At 41.2% G+C, this 18048-nt stretch overlaps 1 pseudogene; it reads left to right on the top strand.

The window, feature by feature from the left end:
* The first annotated feature begins 1691 nt into the window (after positions 1-1691).
* On the top strand, positions 1692-9136 carry LOC134484820 (replication factor C subunit 4-like; annotated as a pseudogene).
* The last annotated feature ends 8912 nt before the right edge of the window (positions 9137-18048 follow it).

The raw sequence follows: 18048 nt of genomic DNA on the forward strand, positions 1-18048 counted from the left end.
AATAAGAATTGGAATGGGTAAGGTTAGGAAAGCTCACAGGAGCCTAGTATAGATGTTCTCTGAGATGCTTTGCCAGCAGCTAACGAAAACAGATGCAAATACTCAAAGCCAACCATTGAACTGAGCCCAGGGACCACAATGAGAAAGTGGGCCCTTGGTCCTGTGGAAGCTTGTTGTCCAGGCATAGGGAAATGCTAGAAGGGGTTAAGCATGAAGTTGGTGGTGGAGCTCCCTCTTAGAAGCAAAGGGGAGAGGGAGGAGGGGAAACAATGAGGAGGAATATTTGAAATGTAAATAAATAAAACAACCAATTAATAAAGATAAAATAGCAACAAAAAAGAAAAGGAAATTAGTTTAAAGGAGAATGAGACTTTTCTATACCTGATAGAATATATATATATATATATATATATATATATATATATATATATATATATATACACAAGTAGAAAAAAAGATGATGTCAATGATTTAAGTATTGGAGAGATACAACTATTTTTGACTCTGAGCTCTCTAAATTCAGACATTCTCTTGAATAAAATATTTAACTTACTTTCAATATACAAAACAAAGATATTAGTATCACTGCTCCATCTGCTAAGGAATAAACTTTATTTTATATAAACAGCAAATGGGAATATAACTCATGATAACTTTTATTTCTTTAGAATACCAGTGAGTAGAACTTCCTTATTACACATGAACAAATGCATATATGACATGCATTTCATCAATCAGCTTCAGATAAAAACAATCACAGAGAAGCTATTGTACTCATGCACTGTTTTTCTATATAACACACACATAGACAACTACTAAGATCATCTCCTACACTGAAAATAAATGTGTTGCTCTCTTCCCTCAATGCCTTGATACTTCTTAGACAACTTAAACTGCTCTGACATATTATTTGCATCCCTGTATATATTCCTAGAGTACCCTTAGCTGAGTTTCCAGTGCTCTAGATTCTTGTTTATTTTACTTCTATTATCTTTCTGCCTCCACTGTTGCCCAATCCAATGCATTCATATAATAGAACAATCCTTTTAAATCCTGATCTTATCATTTGAAAGTCTCCCATTTAAACTAATTAAATAACTCATTCTGCGTGGGCTTTAATCAAACACACACATTAAACACACAACATCTGTGACTGTCTGAAGTCGTCTACAAGTTCGCTTATCCTGACTCTCATTCAAAATCCTTGTCAGACTCATGCAAGGACCTGTGCTTTGTCCTGTGTTTTCCCCAACTGAACTTTACCTTCTGCTTTATCAACTAAATAAATCTGTAGCTATCTAACGATATTGTCCTCTGCTGCCCCTACCCCCAGGCAAGTGTTCACTTACTCCATTAAGCTGAGTTATTTTCTCTTCTATTTCTCAGCTTCCGATAATTTTATACTTATGTGAATGCATTTATATTACATATGTTTAATTTCAAGACATTATTTCCCATTGTATACTTCATTTTATATATGAGCGATATATAAAAGACGTATTACCTATTGAATAATGGGGTGCACCCAAGAATTAGTAGCAGGAAACATGAGACATATGTATTTGGGCATGCTCACCTGTTTTGGGTGGAAAACAAAGAAGTACACTCTATAAGAACAGTGTAAAAATGTACACACACTGACAAAGACGGCAGAGCAAGAGACTGGGTCTGAGAGGAACAAAACCTCTCAAATGGCTGTTGCCTCCATGATCTTCACGACAAGCCAGTTTCTAGACATGCAGATTTTCAAAACCAAAACTCTACATTTGTTTGTTGCCTCCTGTTTACCAGACATTGGAAAAGACAGTTATACACTAGCAAATGTCTGGAGAATATCTGATAGGGTATAGTTGTAACATTATAAAGTCAATTTGAGCGCCTACAAACAAAAAAAAATTGGATGGGAACATTTTTGTAGGATATGGTCTGCAGATACCTAGAGGAGGACTTCTGTACTACTGTACTAACAGTTAAAAGAGATAAGGAAGGAAAGGGAGGAGAAGGGAGGTAAAGAGAAGGTAAGGGAACAGAAGAGAGGAGATTGGAGAGGAGGGGATTAAAGAAAGGAAGGAACAAAGCGATCTTGGTCAGGGGAAAGGAAATTCCTTGAAGACTAGCAAAATATCTTGATGAGGCAAACACATCTTGACATAACCCTGCTTTCACCTGGTGAACTAACCTGAATGCTGTTCAGAGCATCTGGTTCACTGGCAAGTGACAGTGTAGTTAGCTGGTATGAAAGACAGAATCTATCCAGGCATTTCTCACTGTATTTTCATTACTAGGCACTTAAAAGCATTTCTCATCCTGATTCTTGTCCGACCATCTGTCTTAAAGAAACACACCTAAATTCTCTGAGGAACTGAATAAAGAAATTTCCTAAGAGTAAATTATTTAAAATGAGGTGCTAAGGATGGATACAAACAACATGTTCCCTTGAGCCCTTGGTTCACGATGAGAGACTTCTGTATTATATGCTTACAAATACACCCTAAAATCTCTAAATCTCTCCTGATAATTTCTATGAGAAAGATAAAAGTTCATATGGGGACACATAGAAGCTGAACAAAAATTCAGGATGAACTTCAGTTCAGTTTTCAGGTAAGGAGAATTTGTTCTATTGCTGACATTGTTAAGTTCATAATCAAAGAAAGATAAACCTTTATGTTTACTAAGGAATTTGTACACTCTCTATCTGCTATGCTGATCAATATACAAGTCTTTCAAATCTCTGAAAATCTATTTTTAAAAAGTTTTCAATTGAAATAGAATTATATCACTATCCCTTCTTTTCCTGCCTCCAGGCACTTATATTTATTTACCTTCCCTCAAATTCTTCCCATGCTAACCCATTTTTAAGTTGATAATCTCATTTTCTTATATTTATCTCATGTATATATGTATATGCACAAATATATATAAATAGAGCCTGTTGAGTTCATTTTTGTTGTTTCTGTATGTAGAGTTTCAGGTCTGTCACTCTGCTGCCTCAGATGACCAATAAGTCATTTTAAAGCTTATATTAATTCCAACTTTTAGATTAAATTATTTGATATCTTAGGTGTGGTGGGATAGGCTTATAACCATAGCAGTTGGGAAGCTAAGTCAGAGTAATTGGAAGGCTGAGTCCAGGCTGACTACATTGCAAAGTTTTTTCTCAACAGAAAATAAATAAAAACATATGGCATACTGTAATGATGAAGGCTCAGCAGGTCTGCACTATCTCCATCTCTGCCCCCTTATCAGTAGAATGCGAAAAGTTCTTTGGCTGTACAGCCTCACATCTTCAGGTTTTTATCAGTCCCTAGAAACAACTGCCTCATTTCCTTCCCATTTTCCCCCAAAGTTTTCTCCTCTATTAATGTTTTCTTCCCACACATTTCATTTCTTGAACCAATAGTAATCACAGACTTGCCATGGACTTTCTTTGGGTGTTTTCTTTCCCACTCATACACATGGTGCACATACTGCTATCAGTTCTTTTTTACTCTCTAAAATGATTTGGTATTTGAAGAATTACTAATTTTGCCTTAATTATGTTTTATTGTGGTTCTACAGTTCATGAGTGAATATTTATGCAGATAACATTCTATTTTTCAGGCCAGTTGCCTCAGCCATCAGACTAGCAGAGGAGCACAACACCATAACCTGTGCAGCAACCTAGTTGTCTTGATTTATATTGTCCTACCTGAAATACTGCAGGAGAATAGCTATAGTAGTTAAGGCTTCAAGTTGCTGTGGCCCCTTGGCTCTGTCCTGTGAAACCCATAGACTCAAAACTTGAGGTCTTTACAAACACAGTTTATAAGAAAGTTAGAAAAAGAGAGGGCTCATGCCAAGAAGACAGGCAGACTAACTATAGAATTTCAGCTCTCCTGATTCTGACAATCAAATTCTCCCAGTGTCATCCCCAGATGTGATGGTTTGGGTAAGAGTGACTCACACATGTTCATATATTTGAATGTTTAGGAAACAGCACTGAATGAAAGTATCAGGAGTAATGGCCATGTTGGAGGAAGGCATGGCCTCACTAGAGGAAGTGTATCACTAGGGTTGGTTTTGAGGTTTCATAAGCCCAAGCTAGGCCCAGTATATCTCTCTTCCTGCTGTCTGTGGATCCAGATGTAGAATTTTCAACTATATATCCAGCACTGTGTTTGCCTGCATGCCACTGTGCTCTACTATGATGATAATAGGCTAACTTCCGAAACTGTAAACATGCCCAACTAAATGCTTTCCCTTAGAAGTTTCCTTGCTCATGGTATTTCTTTACAGCAGGAGAACACTGAAAAATACAGACACTGGTACCAGAAGCAGAATGTTGCTCTGATAGATCTCACCATGTGTTTGTTGGTAGAACATGGACTTTGCATTAGTAAAACAATTTCATGCTTTATGTGGGGCTTAAAAGGCTGTGAACCTGAAAACAATGGAAATAATGATGGGCCAGTTCAAGTAGTTTCAGGGGTGCAGAATGTTAAGTGGCCTAGCCACCATTCTTGTGATATTTTGGCAAAGAATGTGACTGAGTTTGGTATTTTCCAAAAATGTTCTTGAGATTAAATTGAAGATTTAATTAGATTGATAGTATTGGCAAAGGAGATTTTAAAATAGACTAATGTTTCCTACATTGTGTGGTTTAGGGGTCACTCCCATGTAGATCCATAATGAAATGAGCATGCTGAGCATGCAAAAATACAAACTGAACAGTTTGAGGAGAAAAGGCCAGGGAGTATGACAGAGCTGATGCAGGCCTGGAGAGAGACAGGAGAACAGCCCACATGGCTAGGAGAGTGGATGGAAATATGCAGCTGCTGAGGTGGGGAAGGCCTCTAGAAAGTCCCAAATACCTGGGATGGGGGATGCTTCCAGTACTCAGTGTGGGTGACCTTAGACAAAATGCTTAACAGTTGGGATATAGAACCCCAGAGACTACCTCTAGTAGTCAGAAAGGACTCCCAGTGGAGGAATGGTGACAGCAATTCACCTATAAAACTTTTGGCCCACATTTTTTCCTGTCTAAAAGAAATAAAGGGACCAAAATTGAACAGAGACTGAAGAAATGACAAAAAAGTTATGCTCCCCACTTGCCATCCATCCCTTGCATGGGCACCAAACCCAAACACTATTACTGATGCTATGTTGTACTTGCAGACAGGAGCCTAGCATGGCTATCCTCTGAGAGGCATATCTGACACATATGCAGATACAGTCCAGCATTGGAAGGAGGTAAGGGACCCCTGTCAAAGAGGTATGGAAGGATTGACAAAGATGGAGGGGATGGCAACCTCCACAGGAAGACCAACAGTGTCAACTAAACTGTACCCTTGGGAGTTCCCAGAGACTAAGCCACAACCAAAGAATATACAGAGACTGGTCTGAGGCACCCAATCACATATGTAGCAGAGGGCTGCCTTGTCTGGTCTTAATGAGAAAGGATGCACATTATACTGTAGAGACTTGTTGCTCCAGGTTGGGGGTATGGAGAGGAGGGGAACCCTCATAGAGGAGAAAGGGCTCTGTGAGGGTGAAGTCGAAGGGGGTCAGTGTTTAGGATGAAGAAAGAGATAGATAGACAGAAAGAAGGAAGACATTTTATAGAGCTAAACAGAATTCTCAACAGAGAAATCTCGAATGGTTGAGAAGCACTTCAAGACACATTCCGTCTGTTTGTATGCCAGTATGCCAGAAGAGGGCATCAGATCTCATTATAGATGGCTATTAGCCACTGCATGGTTGCTGGGACTTGAACTTAGGACCTCTGTAAGAGGAGTTGGTACTCAACTGCTGAGCCAGTAGAAGACAGAAAATCAAGTGGAGGGATGGAGTTGTCATGAAACAGTCAAAAACTCTGACCCAGAATTGTTCCTGTCTAAAAGAACTGCAGGGGTAAAAATGGAGAAAAGACTGCCACTGACCCACCCAACTTGGGATCCATCTCAAGAGAAGGCTCCAAGGACTGACCTATTACTGATGCTATGGTGCGCTTACAGACAGAAGCATGACTGCCCTCCGGGAATCCCAACAAGCAACTGACTGAGACAGATTCAGAAACTTACACCCAACCAATGGACTGAAGTTGGGGACTCCTGTAGTTGAATTAGGGAAAGGCTGCAGAGGAGGGCTTCCCATAGGAAGACCAAGAGTCTCAACTAACATGGACCCCTGTGATCCCTCAGACACTGAACCACCAACCAGGCAGCATACACAAGCAGGTCCAAGGTCCCCAACACATATACAACAGAGGACTTCCTGGTATGGCCTCAATGGGAGAAGATGTACCTAACCTTCAAGAGACTTGCAGCCCCAGGAGTGGGGAGGTCTGATGAGGAGGCATCCTCTTGGAGACAGGGAATGGAATTAGAAACTGTTGACTGGGGTATATAATGATGATGATGATGATGATGATGATGATGATGATGATGATGATGATGATGATGATGATGATAATAATAATAATAATGTTCAATGCCCTTATTCTTCAGGGAAATACAAGTCAAAATGGCCCTTGGATTCCATCTTATACCCAACAGAATGGCTAAGATTAAAACTCAAGTGATAGGACATACTGGCAAGGATATGGAGTAAGAGGAACACTTCTCCATTGCTGGTGGGAGTGCAAACTTGTACAACTACTCTAGAAATCAATTTGGTGGTTTCTCAGAAAATTGGGAATGCCTCAAGAGCCAACTATACCACTTCTGGGCATATACACAAAAGATGTTCCACTATACCACAGAGATACTTGCTTGACTATCGTCATAGCAGAATTATTTATAATAGCCAGAAATCGGAAAACAGCTAGATGTCACTCAGTTGAAGAATGGATAAAGAAAATGAGGTACATCTACACAATGTAATACTGTTCAGCTATTAAAAATGGAGACATCGTGAATTTTCAGGCAAATGGATACAACTTGAGAATATCATCCTGAGTAAGACTACTCAGAGCCAGAAAGACACATATGGTATATATTCACTTGAGACCCCAGGGTATGTGTAGGCCTGGTGGGATGTGCATAGGTGTGGGAGTTTGGGGACATCTTTTGGAGATGCGGCAAGAGGAATGGGATGAGGAACTGTTGGAGGGCAGAACAGGAGGGGGATAATGACTAAATTGCAAAAACAGTTAAAAGCTAATAAAAAATAAGTGGACATTAGCCATAAAGTACAGGACAACCATGCTACAAACCACAGACCCAATGAAACTGGGTAATGAGGTCACAAGGGAGGATGTGAAGATCTTACTCAGAAGGAAAAACTAAATAGTCATTGGAGGTGGATGGAGAGAGGGGAAGTGGTTAGAAGAGGAATAAGGAGGGGAATGTGGATGGCAATTTTATGTTGGGAGGGAGAATGAGAGAGGACGGGGGGGTAATAATGAAAATTGATGGAGGGTGGCATCTCTGATGACTAGCTGGAGGTCTGGGCCTGAGGAGGATAATGGAAATCTATGGGAATGATTCTAAGATTCATACCAGCTGGGGATATAGAAACTGAAATGGCCACCTTTCGTATCCAGGCAAGACTTCCAAAGGAGTGAGGGGGAAATCAATCCAACCATAAAACCTTAACCCAAAATTTGTCTTGCCTACATATTATGAAGGGATGAAGAAAGAGTGGGGACTTGGGGAATAGCCAACCAGTGACTGCCTCAAGTTGAGACCCATTCCATGTGACAGAGTCAATTTCTGACACTATTAATGATGCTCTGCTGCGCTTGCAGAGGGGAACCTAGCAGAAATGTCTTCTGAGAGGCTTCATTCAGCTGTAGATATGGACATATGCAAAGACACACAGCCAAACACCAGGCAGAGTCCAGGGACTCTTGCGGGAAGTGTGGGATAGACATAAGCCAATTAGAGGGGAAAAGGACACTACTAGAAGACCACAGAGTTCACTAACCTGGACCCATGGGGGCTCGCAGATCCTGGGTCACCAACCAGGGAACATGCAGGGGCTGGACCTAGACCCCATACATATCTGTAGCAAATTTGCAGCTTGGTCTTCATGTGGGTCTTCTAACAAGTGGTACAGAGGCTGTCTTAGTTCTCTTTCCCCTGTCTGGACTGCCTGTTTGGGCCTCAGTCGGGAGAATGTGCCTAGTTCTGCTGGGACTAGATGACCTAGGGTATGGTGGTACTCAAGAGGGAAGTCCCCTTCTCTAAGAAGAAGAGAAGAGGGAAGTAGGGGGAGGGATTTGTAAGGGTGGGACTGAGAAAAGAGGAAGGAGGGGGCCATGATCAGGATGTAAAGTAAATAAAAAACAAACACAAGAATGGAGATATCTCTCATACTAGCAACCTAACAGCAAACCTTCAAGCATCAGAAAGGGAAGAAATTGGGAAGCCGCAGCACCAATGGGGACAGCAATGCTTGAGAAGAAACCATGGTAGGCATTTCTGAAAGGCACATCCGTCAGTACCAAACTACAATTGACCAAGGACTGAACCATACCTGCCTCTGCAGGAAGCAGTGGAGAACCCAAGAAAGTCAAACCAGTTCCTCGGGTGGAAAGATACTGTCCGAATGTGTGGATGAAGTTGCTTTCCATGAAGACGTGGTTGCTGGGCTGAAAAAGTCTTTAGAAGGAGCTGACTTTCCTAATCTTTGCTGTGTGGAGCACCTGGAACTGACAAAACATCCATTTTGGCAGCAGCTAGAGAGCTCTTTGGACTGGAACTCTTTTGATTAATAAGAGTCCTTGAGTTAAATGCATCTGACGAATGTGGAATACAAGCAGTCCGAGAGAAAGTACAAGAAGAGAAGAGGGAAGTAGGGGGAGGGATTTGTAAGGGTGGGACTGAGAAAAGAGAAAGGAGGGGGCCGTGATCAGGATGTAAAGTAAATAAAAAACAAACACAAAAATGGAGACATCTCTCATACTAACAACCTAACAGCAAACCTTCAAGCATCAGAAAGGGAAGAAATTGGGAATTTTTCTCAGTTAACTGTGTCAGTAAGTTGTCCAGATGGGAAACCATGTCCTCCACCTAAGATTGTAATTTGGGATGAAGCAAATTTTATGACTTCAGCTGCTCAGACAATTTTAAGACATATGATGGAAAAAAACCAGTCTAAAACAACCAGATTCTGCCACATCTTTAACTATGATACAAGAGAAAGTGGAAAATAGCTTTGAACTTATTGGTACAAGAAAAGAGATGAGGAATGGGGAACAGGATGTAAGAATGGGGATTAGAGAAGAGGATGTGTCAGACTGTAAAGTGAATAAATAAACAAATTAATTGAAATAAATAATAAATAAATAAATGAATAAAAGGCTAATAACCAAAATATATAAAGAACTCAGGAAATTAGATATTAAGAAAAGAAATAGCCCAATAAAAATTGGATATAGACTTAAGTAGATAATTCTCAGTAGAGCAACTCAAGTGATTGAGACTTATAGAAATTTTCCGTCATGCTAGGCTCCTGTCTGCAACCATAACAGAGTATGGTTAATAGTGTCAAGGATTGTTTCTTGCCCATGGAAAGTGTCTCAATTTGAGCCAGTTATTGGTTGGTCATTCCCTCCATCTCTGTTCCAGCTTTGTCCCGGCTCATCTTGTAAGCAGGACAAATAGGTCAAAGTTTTTGTGGGTGGATTGCTGTCCTTATCCCTCCAATGAGAGTCCTGCCTGGCTACAACAGGTGGCTAATGAACACTCCGTATCTTCATTGCTGTGTATCATAGCTAGAGTTACCATCATAGATTTCCTGGGACCTCCTTGCATCCCAGTTCTCTGGGATGTCCTAGAGATGCCTCCCACTTTCTGCTGATTTCTGTTCTCTTTCCCCTACTCTCTCTACATCTGATGACCCTAACCTCATTCTCCTTCTCATTCCCTCCTCCATATAGTTCCCTCACTCCATCCCCTTTTTAAAATTAATCATTACATTCATTTACATCTCAAATGATATCCCACTTCCTGGTTATTCAAAACACCCATTCCACATCTGCTCTCTCATCCCTCAGCTTTACCTCTATGAGGGTGCTCCCCTGCTCACCAACCCTCTCCTGCCCCACTACTCCAGGACCTCTCTACTGTGGGGCATCAAACTTCCACAGGGTCAAGGGCCTCCCCTTTCACTGATGTTAGACAAGGCCATCCTCTGCTACATATGTATCTAGAGAATTAATTGCTCCCTGTACACTCCTTGGATGGTAGTCTAGTCCCTGGGAGCACTAGGTGGTCCAGCCAGCCTACATTGTTCTTCCTATGGGGTTGCAATTACTCTCCACTCCTCCAGTTGTTTCACTAGCTCCCTCACCAGGATCCCTGAGCTCAGTCTGACGGTTGGCTCCAAGCATCCATATCTGCATTGGTCAGTTGCTGGCCAAAACCAAGAAACAGCCATACCAGGTTCCTGTTAGCAAGCTCCTCTTGGCAACAGCAACAGTATCTGGGGTTGGTGTCTGCAGACAGGATGGATCCCTAATGTGGCATTCCGCTGACAGCCCTTCCTTCAGTCTCTGCTCCATCTTTTATCCCCGTTCTTCCTTTGAACAGGAATCTTTCTGGGCTAAAACTTTGAGATGGGTGAGTGGCCCCTTCCCTTGACCTGGAGCCATGCCAATCTACTGAGGTAGTCTCTACAGGCTCTCCCCTTCCATACGCATTACAGCTAAAGTCATTCCTGCTGGGTTCTGGGAGTCTCTCATTTCTCTGTCACCTGGGACCCTCCAGTGCCTATCCCCAGTTTCTCATCCCCCACTGCTACATATTTTTATTTGGTCTACTGATCCTTTGTGCCTTTCTCCCCTCCTGTGCAGTATCTGATACTGTTCCCCCTTATTTCCTCCCCCTCTTTTGTCCCTCCCAGGTCCCTCTCCACTGCCCTTGATCAGCCTGTTTCCCCCTCAGTGTAGGACTGAAGCACCCAAACCCTGGTCTTCCTTTCTCCTAAGCTCCTTTTAGTGTGTGGGTTATATTCTGGGCATTGTGAGTTTTGAGCTATATCTACTTATCCATACCATGTGTATTCTTTTCTGTCTGGGTTACCTCACTCAGGATGATATTTTCTAGTTCCATCCATTTGCCTGCAAAATTCAGGATGTCCTTGTTGTTAATAGCTGAGTAGTATTGTGTAAATGATCCACATTTTCTGTATCCATTCCTCTGTTGAGAGACACCTGGGTTCTTTCCAGCTTCTGGCTATTATAAATAAGGCTGCTAAAAACAGAGTGGAGCATATGTCCTTGTTATATGTTCCAGCATCTTTTGGGTATATACACAGGAGTGGTATAGATGGGTCCTCAGGTAGTACTATGTCCAATTTTCTGAGGAACCACCAGACTGATCTCCAGAGTAGTTGTACCAGTTTGCATTCCCACCAACAATGTGGCCTCTTTCTTCACATCCTTGTCAGCATCTGCTGTCACCTGAGGTTTTGATCTTAGCCATCCTGACTGGTGTGAGTTGGAATCTCACACCAGAATTTTGATTTGCATTTTCCTTTTTTTTTTTTTTTGATCTTTTTTTTTTTCGGAGCTGGGGACCGAACCCAGGGCCTTGCGCTTCCTAGGCAAGCGCTCTACCACTGAGCTAAATCTCCAACCCCGATTTGCATTTTCCTGAAGACTGAGGATGTTGGACATTTCTTTAAGTGCTTCTCAGCCATTCTAGATTCCTCAGTTGAGAATTCTTTGTTTAGATCTGTACGCTATTTTTTGGTAGGATTTTTTTGGTTCTCTGGAGTCTTAAGTTTTGGAGTACTTTGTATATTTTAAGATATTAGCCCTGCATCAAATCTAGCATTTGTAAAGATCTTTTCCCAATCTGTGGATTGTCCTTTTGTACAATTGACAATATTCTTCTCCTTACAGAAGCTTTTTAATTTTATAAGGGACCATTTGTCAGTTATTGATCTTAGAGCATATGCCATTAGTGTTCTGTCTAAGAAAATTTCCCCTGTGCCAATGTGTTTAAGGCTCTTCCCCACTTTCTTTTCTATTAGATTGAGTGTATCTGGTTTTATGTGGAGGTCTTTGATCCACTTGGACTTGAGTCTTGTACAGGAGATAAGAATGGATCAATTTGCATTCTTCTACATGCTGACCTCCAGTTGAATCAGCACCATTTGTTGAAAATGTCTTTTTTCCACTGGATGGTTTTAGCTTCTTTGTCAAAGATCAAGTGACCATAGGTGTGTGGGTTCATTTTTGGGTCTTCACTTCCCTTTCATTGAACTACCTGCCTGTCTCTGTCCCAATACCTCACAGTTTTTAATCATTATTGCTTTATAGTACAGCTTGAGGTCAGGGATGGTGATTCCCCCAGAAATGCTTTCATTGTTGAGAATAGTGTTCACTATCCTGTTTTTTTTTGTTATTCCAAATGAATTTTAAAATTGCTCTTTCTATCTCTATGTAGAATTGAGTTGGAATTTTGATGGGGTTTGCATAGAATCTGTAGACTGCTTTGGGTAATGTATAGTTTGCATATGCTTGGGTGAGAAAGTGGCACTAGTAGAAGGTGTGGTCTTGTTGGAGGAAGTATATCACTGTGGAGGCAGGCTTGGAGACCCTCTTCCTAGCTGGGGTTGCTGATTCTGTTCCTGGCTTTCTTCAGGTAAAAGTGTAGAACTCAGCTCCTCCTGCACCATGTCTTCCTGGAGGCTGTAATGCTCTCATGCTCCCACCTTGATGATAATGGACTGAACCTCTGAACCTGTAAGCCAGCCCCAATTAAATGTTGTCCTTTATAAAACTTACATTGGTCACAGTGTCTGTTCATAGCAATAGGACCCTAACTAAGACAGGTAAGATGGACATTTTTACTATATTAACATTGCCAATCCATGAGCATGGAAGACCTTTCCATCTTTTGAAGTCCTCTTCAGGAAGTTCTTGTCACAAAGAATTCACAGCTGAGGAATGCCGAATGGCTGAGAAACACCTAAAGAAATGTTCAACATCTTTAGTCATAAGGGAAATGCAAATCAAAACAACCCTGAGATTTCACCTCACACCAGTGAGAATGGCTAAGATCAAAAACTCAGGTGACAGCAGATGCTGGCGAGGATGTGGAGAAAGAGGAACACTCCTCCATTGTTGGTGGGATTGCAGACTGGTAAAACCATTCTGGAAATCAGTCTGGAGGTTCTTCAGAAAATTGGACATTGAACTGCCTGAGGATCCAGCTATACCTCTCTTGGGCATATACCCAAAAGATGCCTCAACATATAAAAGAGACACGTGCTCCACTATGTTCATCGCAGCCTTATTTATAATAGCCAGAAACTGGAAAGAACCCAGATGCCCTTCAACAGAGGAATGGATTCAGAAAATGTGGTACATCTACACAATGGAATATTACTCAGCTATCAAAAACAACGAGTTTATGAAATTCGTAGGCAAATGGTTGGAACTGGAAAATATCATCCTGAGTGAGCTAACCCAATCACAGAAAGACATACATGGTATGCACTCGTTGATAAGTGGCTATTAGCCCAAATGCTTGAATTACCCTAATCCCTAGAACAAACGAAACTCAAGACGGATGATCAAAATGTGAATGCTTCACTCCTTCTTTAAATGAGGAAAAAGAATACCCTTGGCTGGGAAGGGAGAGGCAAAGATTAAAACAGACACAGAAGGAACACCCATTCAGAGCTTGCCCCACAGGTGGCCCATACATATACAGCCACCCAATTGGACAAGATGGATGAAGCAAAGAAGTGCAGACCGACAGGAGCCGGATGTAGATCGCTCCTGAGAGACACAGCCAGAATACAGCAAATACAGAGGCGAATGCCAGCAGCAAACCACTGAACTGAGAATAGGTCCCCTATTGAAGGAATCAGAGAAAGAACTGGAAGAGCTTGAAGGGGCTCGAGACCCCAAAAGTACAACAATGTCAAGCAACCAGAGCTTCCAAGGACTAAGCCACTACCTAAAGACTATACATGGACTGACCCTGGACTCTGACCCCATAGGTAGCAATGAATATCCTAGTAAGAGCACCAGTGGAAGGGGAAGCCCTGGGTCCTGCTAAGACTGAACCCCCAGTGAACTAGACTATGGGGGGAGGGCGGCAATGGGGGGAGGGTTGGGAGGGGGACACCCATAAGGAAGGGGAGGGGGGAGGGGGATGTTTGCCCGGAAACCGGGAAAGGGAATAACACTTGAAATGTATATAAGAAATACTCAAGTTAATAAAAAAAAAAAAAGATCTTTCTCTTGCTTGGTTAGAGTTACATCAAGGTATTTTATATTATTTGTGACTATAGTGAAGAGTGTTGTTTTCCTACTTTCTTTCTCAGCCCATATATTCTTTGACTGGAGGAAGGTTACTTATTTGTTTGAATTAATTTTATATCCAGCCACTTTTATGAAGTTGTTTATCTGATGTACTTTTAATATGTCTGCCTTTATATGTCACATGACATTTTCCCCTTACCACTTTTAATATTCTTTCTTTGTTCTGTGCATTTGGTGTTTTAATTATTATGTGACAGGCGGAATTTCTTTTCTTGTCCAATCTATTCGTCATCTTCTTGTGCATTTGTGGGCATCTTTTTCTTTAGGTTAAGGAAGTTTTCTATAATTTTTTTAAAGATGTTTACTGTCTCTTTGAGTTGGGAATCTTTGTTTTCTTCTATACTTATTATTCTAGGTTTGGTCTTTTCATTGTATCCTTGATTTCTTGGATGTTTTGTGTCAGGAGCTTTTTGCATTTTGCATTTTTCTTTGACTGTTGTGTCAATGTTTTCTGTTATCTTTTGTGTCTGAGATTCTCTCTTCTATCTCTCGTATTCTATTGATGATGTTTGCATCTATGACTCCTAATCCCTTTCTTAAGTTTTGCAACCCCTGTGTTGCCTCCTTTTGTGATTTATTTATTATTTCTATTTTCATTTTTAAATCTTGGATTTTTTTTAATTACTTTATGCGTTTGGCTGTATTTTCCTGTATTTCTTTAAGGTATTACATATTTGCTCTTTAAGGGCTTCTACCTGCTTCTCCTGTTTTCTTCTGTTTTACTTTAAGAGAGCTATTTATAGTCTTCTTAAAGTCCTCTATAATCTTTATGAGATAGCAGTTTAGATCAGAATCTTGATTTTCAGATATGTTGGAGTTTTCAGGGCTTGCTGTTGTGAGAGAATTGGATTCTGATGGTGCCAAGTAGCATTGGTTTCTGACTAGAGCCTATCCCTACTGTGGGCCTGGTTATGTTGGGCCTCCTTGTGTCAGGCTTTCTTTGGGTAGCAGAAGGTGTCTGGATAGCCTGATCTGTGAACTTGGTTGTAAGAACTCCTTGGGTTCTTGCTGTGTTAGTGTGTGGACAGGGTGTGCATGGGGTTGGGGCTGGAGTATAGGATCCCTTCTGAGGTGTAGGTACAAACTGCAAAATAGGTGTGTCTCAGCTGGGCAGATCTCAGGTTAGGTATTTGTGTGGGGGTTGGAGCCTCACCTATTAGCCTGGGTGTGTAGAAATCTTGGGAGTCGAGCTGTCTCTGGATGTGAGTTGGGTGGGAAAGGCTAGAGCACAGGATACACTCCTGGGTGCAGATGAAAACCAGAAAACAGAAAGTTGATGTTATTGAATCTTTCAATGTCAATCCCCTGTCTTGGTATGTCAGCACACTGTGGAGAGCTCTTTGGGCCACTTTTAGAAATTTGGCAAGAATTTGACATTGGGCCAGGATGTGGAAGTAGGCTCAGGAAAGACTCTGACATTAGGCTAGAACTAAGAAGTAAATTCAAGATGATTAGTGTAGAGAAATGTGTTCTTTGTATCTTTAAGGGTCTTAAGACTCTGAATACAATAATCATTGGACCTTTGTCTATGCTTTGATAGTTTCTTAACTACCCTGTTTATGCTTTGTTTGTTCCTTAACTACTTTGTTTATGCCTAAGGACTGAGCATATGTTTTGTATGTACCTAGAATAATATAAAAGCAGACTAGAAAAAAATAAACCTGCTTCAGTCTCAGTTTGGCTGGAGTCATGTTATAATACTGTCTAATTGCCTTTTCCATTTCAATTCTTTCTCCCTCCTTGAGAACCTGTTGACTGACTGAGCTGGCTTGGTCAGCACACCTATTCAGTCTGAGGTCTTATTTTAGCCTGTATTTTCTTGCCTAGGAGCTCAAAGACCTAATACATGGTGTTAAAAACTCATCAAGAAACAACCACTGCAAAGCCTCTATCAAGAAAATTAAAAAAATATCTTGCAGCTTCTGTGAGAGTTTCATTCTCCAATACCCCCTGTGCTTCTTGTGTATGCTGTTATTGGCTGCAGGAGCTAATCAAGGGAATTCTAATATCAGGTCTTTCTTCATCCAACTCTTAACATATTTGTACCTTCCAAAGCTGAATCAATTCTCTTTCTTCTTTCTACTTTGCCATCCACATATTCACAAAGGTACATGTCTATGCAGTTGGTGACCACAGAACTCACCTGCTCAGGCAGCATTTACCACAGCTAGCATTGGAAAATGAGGCTATTCATTACATCTTACTCAGTTTCCTCCTTAAACTTCTTCATCAATCTCTTTGTAGCATCTCATTATGAAGGACCCTAGTTCTTACTAAAGTGTAAGAACTATTAAGAGGCTTGGCTTTGTCAAAAGTAGGTAGTTTATGGAATTCTTGTAAAGGACCCTAAAGGCTTTAGCCAGCTTTACAGCCACTGCCCCAGGTCAAGATTAGGTCAAGTATCAGCTTCCTGCCTTGGGTTAAGGCTAGGTTAAGTTCCATTCTCCACCCACAGTTCTCAGGAGGAACAGAGAAGTTCTTGGAAAACCCGCAGTATGTCACCTGACCCTCTGGTCCCAGGTAGGGTTCAAATGCATGTCATATGCTTGCTAGGCAATAGATTAAAAGGTCAATATGCTTAGCCAATAAGTTTGAACTGTAACCTGACTGATGTAACCTGTACCCCTAAAAAGTATAAAAGCAGCTTGTTATAGCCATTCAGGGTCACCTTCTAGTCACTTGCCATGAGGGGCTGATTGAAGGTCGACCCTGATGTGCCAGAAAAATAAACCTTGCATTGAAAACAAAAGTAAATACTAAAAAATGCTTCTTGACAGTTGATTGATTTTTATTTTAAACTTTAAATTAAATAGTTTCTACTTGCTGATTACAAAAATAACAAATAATAAAAACTACTACACAAGAAGCACCCTTAAATAACTAGTCAATTTATTATTATAAAATTAACATTTTTCTGGTTTTGAGCTTTTTCTGCCATGATCATTAGAATTGTGGATATGGCATCAGCTTCTTGCCTGATGTTCTGCTCTAGTATGGAATCACCATTTCTCCATTATGTTACAGTGTGTGTCAGTCAATTTTCTCCCAGTTTTAGAGGTTCCTGTAGTGTTTGCTTCTGGGGGTGTGAGGTGGGGGGACTTTCTAGAAAGTCCCAGAACTCCAGAAGGTGAGATACTCTCAGGACTCAATGGGGCTGACCTTAGCCAAAATGCCCAACTCAAAAAGTCCTCTCCTGTAGATAGACTGGGCCTCAAGAGGAAGGATGGGGTTACTAAACCACAGTCAAAACTTCTTCCACAGCATTGTTCATGTCTAAAAGAACTGCAGGGACAAAAAGAGAGAAGAGACTGAAGGGAAAGCAGTCCAATTATCAGTCCGACTTGGGATCAATCTCATGGCAGGGGGAGTCACCGAATCCTGACACTATTATTGATGCTATGATATGCTTACAGACAGGAGCCCAGCATGAGTATTCTTTTAGAGGCCCTTTCAGCAGCTAACTGAAACACATGGAGATACTTCCACCCAACAACTGAACTGAAGTAAGGGAACCCTATTGCTGAATTAAAAGAATGATTGAAAAAGCTGAAGAGGAGGGCATGATCTCATAGGAAGATCAGCATTCTCAACTAACCAGGATTCCAGTGTACTTTCAGAGACTGATACACCAACCAGGCAGCATACACTGGTTCCCTCCAGCACTTATGTAGCAGAGGACTGCCTGGTTTGCCCTTAGTGGGAGAAGCTGTACCTAATACAGCAGATATTTGAGGCCTCAGGGAAGGGGAGGCAGAGGGCGAGTGGAGAGGGGGGAGAGAGGG

This window comes from Rattus norvegicus, chromosome 1, assembly GCF_021556685.1.
Source record: "Rattus norvegicus strain SHRSP/BbbUtx chromosome 1, alternate assembly SHRSP_T2T, whole genome shotgun sequence".
NCBI lineage: Eukaryota > Metazoa > Chordata > Mammalia > Rodentia > Muridae > Rattus > Rattus norvegicus.